General features: G+C 37.3%; 1 long non-coding RNA gene across 1 annotated transcript; it reads left to right on the top strand.

The window, feature by feature from the left end:
• Positions 1 to 6,800: 6,800 nt before the first annotated feature.
• On the top strand, positions 6,801 to 7,380 carry LOC127098533 (uncharacterized). The gene is made up of 3 exons (XR_007793374.1): positions 6,801 to 6,854; positions 6,945 to 7,202; positions 7,304 to 7,380. It is a non-coding gene; the product is annotated as an uncharacterized LOC127098533 (long non-coding RNA).
• The last annotated feature ends 492 nt before the right edge of the window (positions 7,381 to 7,872 follow it).

Below are 7,872 nucleotides of genomic sequence, written 5' to 3'. Positions count from 1 at the left end.
GTTCGCGGCGAAAGTTGATGTGCGGAGAACGGAGTGACGCGCGGCGGAGCGCGACGGTGAAGGAGGCGTGGTGCGGTGAAGGAGATTGTGGTGAAGAGGAACAATGATGGTGAGAGTGAGGAGAGGGAGTGAGCGTACTGTGAGAGTGAGCGTTTTTTTTCAAAGTTCTTTTTTCGTTTTTTTTAGTGGAGAGAGGATGAGGGAAATATGAGAGGTGGCCAGTTGTTGTAGTTAGAGATTGGAGAGAGAGTAAAGGTAGGAGTTAATGAGTGAGAGATTTGAGAGAGTGAAGGTAGGAGTACTGAGTGGAGAGAGAACATGAGAGGTGGCGTGTAGAGAGAAGAGAGATCTGACAATGAGATGTGAGGGATTTCTGTGAGGTAGCCGCGTGTGTGTATAATAGGTAGTGACTATTTTAATTCATTTCTTTTTTTCTTTTTTCTTTTTTGTTACCGTTGGTGATGAGAGAGATATGAGAGAGATGTGTCAGATTGTGAGGTGATTTAGTGGAGTGTGAGAGAGGATTTAATGAGAGTGACAGGTGAGATGGAAATGAGTGTGAGAGAGGAAAGAGGGAGAGACGTGTGTGTGGTGGATTGGAGAAAGGTTTTGCCAACTGTCTAAAAAGATTTTTCCAAGATTTTCAATGCTGGCTATTTTAAAAAAAAAGGATCCAATGTCAAAAATATATTTTATTTGTTAACCATTATTATTACCTATTACTAAAGAAAAATATTTATTAAAAATTCCTAAACAATAATTTTATTTAAGTAATAATAATAATAAAACAATCTCTAATTTGGATACTAGAACAAAGAAATAAAAGGACCGATTATAAACAGAAGTTGGATGAAAATTTGCTCGAAAAATTAAATCAGACACACTAAAATGATCAACACAAAATATACTTATTGAAAAAATACAGCGCTTCCTCAAATTCTGAAATAAATTTGCATCGGTTAAAAGGCTCAGGCGAGTCAAAATGCAACCGAAACAGCTGCTGAAAAATATAACGGGCACACCAGGTTAAACTACGTGAATCGTAGGTTAATAATACTGGTGTTTGCATTTTTAATTTTGAAACTTTTTACCCGCTGATTTTGCACCTTCTTGAGAAACAATTTAACCGATTTGTATGTATTCTCAATAAATTTATCCTGACTGATATTTTAGGTATTATTTATGATGAAATGCATGTCATGTTGTGCATATGATGCAAATTAAAAATGAAATCGATTTTACAAAAATTTAAATATGCCTGGACAAAATTGGGGTATGACAACTGCCCCTATTTAATTATCTTGAACTAGAAGGTAAGAATGACAACAATCTTCATACATTCATGGTGGAAGGTAATTAAATACGAAAAGATCCAAATTTTATCCTTTGAAATGCAATGGAGAAATGCAGAAAGAAAATGCAATGGATTCTAATAGCACCAAGGTAATAGGGGTAGAATGCCAAATCAATGCCAATCCTCGAGTCGAAACTCGATCTTGCAGAGGTCGTATTGACATGAGGACCAAAACTGAACAGGTTTCCTGGCGAAAAAAGGACGACAGAATAAATTGCCACCACCAAAAGGATGATAGTATCTCACTACGATTTCCAGGATCGTCATCACCAAAAGGATGATGGATAATCCAAGCTTCAAAGGTAGTCATCATCAACATGATGATGGTTACAGTGGCTACAAAAAAGATCGCCATCACCAAAAGGATGATGGTAAGATCAACAACAAATCTCGCTATCATCAAAAGGATGAAAGGTAGACACAATTCAAAGATTTCCATCACCAAAAGGATGATGTCCGTCACCCAAAAGGATGATGGTTATTCTGATAAGGTTTCCCATTACCGAGGGTATAATATCCAGGGCTACCACCAAAAGGATGATAGTTAACTTACCAACTTCAAAGATCACCGTCACCAAAAGGATGAAGGTAAGATCCAACAACAAAACTTGTTATCACCAAAGGACGATAATAAGTCAAATAACTTCAATGATCACCAACGATCACCGTCACCAAAAGGATGAAGGTAAAGTCACACAACAAACTTGTTATCACCAAAAGGATGATAATAAGTTGAAACTCAATGATCACCATCACCAAAAGGATGAAGGTAAGTTACAAGACAGAACTTGTTACCACCAAAAGGATGATAATAAGTCAAAACGATCACCATCATCAAAAGGATGAAGGTAAAATTAAAACAGAACTTGTTACCACCAAAAGGATGATAATAATTCACGACACCTTAAATGATAACCATCACCAAAAGGATGAAGGTAAGAACAAAACTTTAAAACATGTTATCAACGAAAGGATGACAATAAGCACACAATTCAAACGATCACTATCACCAAAAGGATGACGGTCAGATAAAAGACGAAACTTGTTACCATCAAAAGGATGATAATAAGTCGACAACTCAAATGATCACCATCACCAATAGGATGAAGGTAAGATCAAAAATAAAACTTGTTACCACCAAAAGGATGATAATAAGTTAACAACTTCAGTGGTCACCATCACCAAAAGGATGAAGGTAAGGCCTAATAATAAAACTTGTTATCACCAAAAGGATGATAATAAGTCAACAATCACCATCACCAAAAGGATGAAGGTATAATTAAAAGACAAAACTAGTTACCACCAAAAGGATGATAATGAGTCAAATAAACTCAAACCATCACCATCACCAAAAGGATGAAGGTAAGATCAACAACAGAACCTGTTACCACCGAAAGGATGATAATAAGTCCATAACCTTAAATATCACTGACACCAAAAGGATGACAGTAAGATCAAACAAATAGAACTTGTTATCACCAAAAGGATGATAATAAGGACAGAACTTCAAAACTTGTTATCACCAAAAGGATGATAATAAGTTGAAACAAACTTAATGATCGCCATCACCAAAAGGATGAGGGTAAGATCAAAACAAAACCCCTTATCACCAAAAGGATGATAATGAGTCCACAACTCAAATGGTCACCGTCACCAAAAGGATGAAAGTAGGATCAACCAACAAAACTCGTTACCACCAAAAGAATGATAGTAAGTTGATAACTCTTACGGATCACCGTCACCAAAAGGATGAAGGTAAGACAAACAACAGGACTCGTCATCACCAAAAGGATGATAATGAATCAACAATCACCATCACCAAAAGGATGAAGGTGAGATCATAACTTCGACAATTGTTACCACCAAAAGGATGATAATACATTATAATAACTTTAAATATCGCTGACACCAAAAGGATGACAGTGGGGTTGGACTTTCCAAATGTCACTGTAGAGGGAAATTCATGATCATTAAGCTATTGACAAGCTAAAGATCAATTAACAAGAGTCGCCACCGCGATTTTATTGTTTCCAAGGGAAAAGGGAAAAATGCGAACAAAACCCAAATATTAAGAAGTTTTAAAATAAAAACTAATAAAAATCAGAGATCACAGGTAAGGGGGTTGGTTACATAGAGGGAAGGTGTTAGCACCCAAAGTGTCCTAGGTACTCCTAGGGAGCCCTTTTTGTGTGCATATATATTTTGTACAAAAGTGATGTTTACAAACAAATAGAATGAGGGGATGAGGGAAGAATTGATTAATTATATTTTTGTGTTTGACAAGACCTTCGGTCTCATGCGTACGTACCAACATATAAATGAGGGATCAAAACTTCGTAGTTCGTGCTTAAAAATTCAAAGTGAGTATGTTGGTTTTAACAAAATTTAAGTTTGAAGGGCACAAGGGCCTAAAAATGGTTTGAGTGAGTTAGTTCTTTTTGGGCTTTTTGAAAGTTTAAGTCAAGTATAATTAAGTTCGTTTACAATTTTGATTTAACGAAGTAAGTTTGAAAATGCAATGGCATAAGGACAAAGTTTCTACCTTTTTTGAAAGTGGTCAAAGTTTAGAACAAAAGAGTAGTTCACACAAAGAAGATTTTAAAAATGAAGGGAGAGATTTTGAAATTAAAGAAGTGGGGAGGAGATGAAGAGACACTACGCCAAAAACTGGAATAGACAGCGCACCTTAGAGGGCGCTTTATTACAAAAGCGCACTCTAAAGTGAAGAGAAAAAATAAGGAGCGAACAAATGGAATAGACAGCGCACTTTAGAGGGCGCTTTTGTAATAAAGCGCCCTCTAAGGTGAAGCGTAAAAATAATGAGGAAATGGAGAGTACCCTTAGAGGGCGCTTTTAAAAAACCGCTCTCTAAGTCCATGTATATTTCCAGTTTATAAGGCGCTTTTGGAAAGCCTTAGAGAGCGCTTTTAGAAGCGCCCTCTTAGGCCCCATTTAGAGGAAATGAAGGGACACCAATAGAGGGCGCTTTCATAAAAGCGCTCTCTAAGGGTACCCTTAGAGGGCGCTTTTAAAAAAGCGCTCTCTAAGTCCATGTACATTTCCAGTTTATAAGGCGCTTTTGGAAAGCCTTAGAGAGCGCTTTTAGAAGCGCCCTCTTAGGCCCCATTTAGAGGAAATGAAGGGACACCAATAGAGGGCGCTTTCATAAAAGCGCCCTCTAAGGGTACCCTTAGAGGGCGCTTTTAAAAAAGCGCTCTCTAAGTCCATGTACATTTCCAGTTTATAAGGCGCTTTTGGAAAGCCTTAGAGAGCGCTTTTAGAAGCGCCCTCTTAGGCCCCCTTTAGAGGAAATGGAGGGACACCAATAGAGGGCGCTTTTATGAAAGCGCCCTCTAAGGGTACCCTTAGAGGGCGCTTTTAAAAAAGCGCCCTCTAAGTTCATGTACATTTCCAGTTTATAAGGCGCTTTTGGAAAGCCTTAGAGAGCGCTTTTAAAAGCGCCCTCTTAGGCCCCCTTTAGAGGGCGCTTTTTTTACACAAGCGCCCTCTAAGGTCCCCTTTAGTAAACATTAAAATTATAACATATACTGCATGTCTCTTTATTTTCCCTCGCTATATGCATATTTCATTTTCTCTCTACTGCGATTACTCTCTACTGCGATTACTCTCGTCCTCCGTTCGTTCTCCCTCCCTCACCGTCGTCGTCGCCGTCGCCTTTTTCTGCTGCTGCGTTCACGTTCATATCTGCGTCCACCGTCGCTGTTCACTTTCTTCTCCATCGTTACCGTCACCTTGAAGGTATTTCGCTCAATATAGTTTGTATTTTCAGGTGTTTGATTAGGGCATTTTCTAAACTGAGTTTTACATTTTGTGCATTATGTTGATTAATGTTGTTTAGGGCAAACGAGCACTATATGGTGTTCATGAGCACCTTGTTGAAAATCATTTTTTGTTATTTTTTTGTGTATGGTTTTGATCACTGAATGTTGTATGTTGTATGGCTATGTAAGGTTTTTTATTTCTGATTGAAAACTGATGTCATTTGGAGTGTGTTTGAAATCTGATTGTATGGTTATGTCATTTGGAGTGTGATTGAAATCTGATTGTATGGTTATGTAAGGTTTTTTATTTCTTATTGAATCATTTCTATATTACAGATAAAATGGCTAGTAACCAAGACGATATCCATGACGCGTGTGGATCACGTAACAATGTTGAAAATGAAATCAAACGAGGATTGACTGTTATGAAGTCAATCATTCGTGCAAGAGACAAGGGTGAAAAATTCGAAGTACATTGGAGTGCTGAAGACCAACTAATTGAGCCTAACGGTTCAATGTTGGCAAGTTACATTGGTTTCCTTGTTCGACAACATATTCCGATTACATGTGATAATTGGAGAAGTCCGGAATTGAAGGTTGGCAAAGAAAAAATATGGTCCGAGATACAGGTACTTACCATATATTGTTATATGTTTTTTTGTTGACTATTTGTTGACCATATATTGTTATAATATTACTTATAATAACACACTCCATGTGTATGTTTTTTAGAGATCCTTTCACATCGATGAAAGCCGGCAAAAATATTGTATTCAATTGGCCGGAAAAAGACTCCGAGGATTTCGATCCTTTTTGTCCAACAAATTTCTCAAGGATGAGGAAGGAAAATTTGTTGAAGCAGAACAGCTAATGAAGTATGCGGAGATTATTTCAGCCGAAGAATGGGATAACTTTGTCGCCAAACGAAGAAACAAAAAATTCCATGTAATGTCTATTAATTATGGTATTATACAATTGTTAAGTTACTTGGTTCTGATATGCCTTAAACTTTTTTATCCAGGAAGTAAGCGACAAAAATCGGAAAAGGGCATCAAAACCCGCGTATCCGTACAAAAAAGGGCGTACGGGATATGCACGATTACAACAAAGAATTGTGAGTATATTCAAATGCTATGAGCTTATACATTGTCACAATATGTTATAATTGATGATCTTATAATCTGATTCAATGTGTAGCTAGCCGAGGAGAAAAGTGACGCAACATCTCTTCCGGAGCACGTATTGTGAAAGGCTGCTCGGGTTGGGAAGGATGGGGCTGTCGTTGAAGCGGTTCAAAATGTTTATGACGAATGTGTAAGTATATATAACATTATTTCTTTAATTATATCGAAAATTTTGTTAGACATATAATTCATTTTTAATCTCCTCTAATAATATTTCAGGAGACTTTATCCCAAACCTTACCTTCAACCGAGGTCCAGGATTGCAGGAGCCTACTTAGTCGAGTACTAAATGTTCCTGAGTATTCCGGTCGTGTGAGGGGTAAGGGTTTTGGTGTGACTCCGTCGTCATTTTATAAAAAACCAAAAACAAAAAATCCTACCAACAAAGAGGTGATGGAGACCTTGGCGGAGTTAAGGGCACAAGTACTCGAACTGCAAAAGGAGAATGCAAGGTATAGAGAGGAAAGGTCCCCTTCCGAGGCAAAAGATACTAGTGACCGAGCTAGTATCAATTGTCAACCGAAATTTCCCGAGGTAATTATATATGTTATTATGAAATTAAAATAGCAATTTTTTACTTGACACATATACACGTTAACAATAACATATTTATTATTGGTTTAGGGCATTACACCTTGTCAGCTGTATCTATCGTCACCAACTTATCGCATAGTTGGCAAGGGAAAAGTGCACAACACTTCGGGTGAATTACTTCACCATAATCCCCTCCCGGTGGGATATATGAAAGTTTCGGTTGACCTTGTATTAGATACGGACGCGCTTCTACCATTACCTGACGTTGTTTCAGAGACAACATTGATGCGAGATGCAGTCGGATCCTTTGTTGGATGGCCGTCAGATCTAATTTTCCCAGATGCCGAGGTATATATGTTCTAAATGATTATGAATATTTAGTATTCACATTTCAATTCAGCTACAATTATGATATTTAATGATCAATCCTTATTACATGGTAATGTTAGACTCCTACAAGACCCACACATAAAGCTGGTAAAGGGATTTCAAGACGCATCGAGTCGGTTGCATCTCAAAAAGAGGTACAAATATATATACTCATTGAATTATATACGCAACGATTCTGTTGCATCACAAAAAGTCATGATTTAATTTATATGAATTTTTAGGTTCCCGGTCGATTGTTGAAAAAAGCTTGTAAGGATATTCCAACGAAGTCCGGGGCAAAAAAAAATCCTAAATCTCAAAAAGAGGTACAAATATATATACCCATTGAATTATATACACAACGATTTTGTTGCATCACAAAAAGTCATGATTTAATTTATATGAATTTTTAGGTTCCCGGTCGAATGTTGAAAAAAGCTGGTAAGGATATTCCAACGAAGTCCGGGACAAAAACAAATCCTAAGTCTCAAAAAGAGGTACAAATATATATACCCATTGAATTATACACAACGATTCTGTTGCATCACAAAAAGTCATGATTTAATTTATATTTTTAGGTTCCCGGTCAAATGTTGGACAAAGCTAGTAAGGAAATTCCAACGACGTCCGGGACAAAATCTCAAATTAT

This window comes from Lathyrus oleraceus, chromosome 6, assembly GCF_024323335.1.
Source record: "Lathyrus oleraceus cultivar Zhongwan6 chromosome 6, CAAS_Psat_ZW6_1.0, whole genome shotgun sequence".
Classification (NCBI taxonomy): domain Eukaryota; kingdom Viridiplantae; phylum Streptophyta; class Magnoliopsida; order Fabales; family Fabaceae; genus Lathyrus; species Lathyrus oleraceus.
This window is presented reverse-complemented; position numbering and strand designations above follow the sequence as displayed.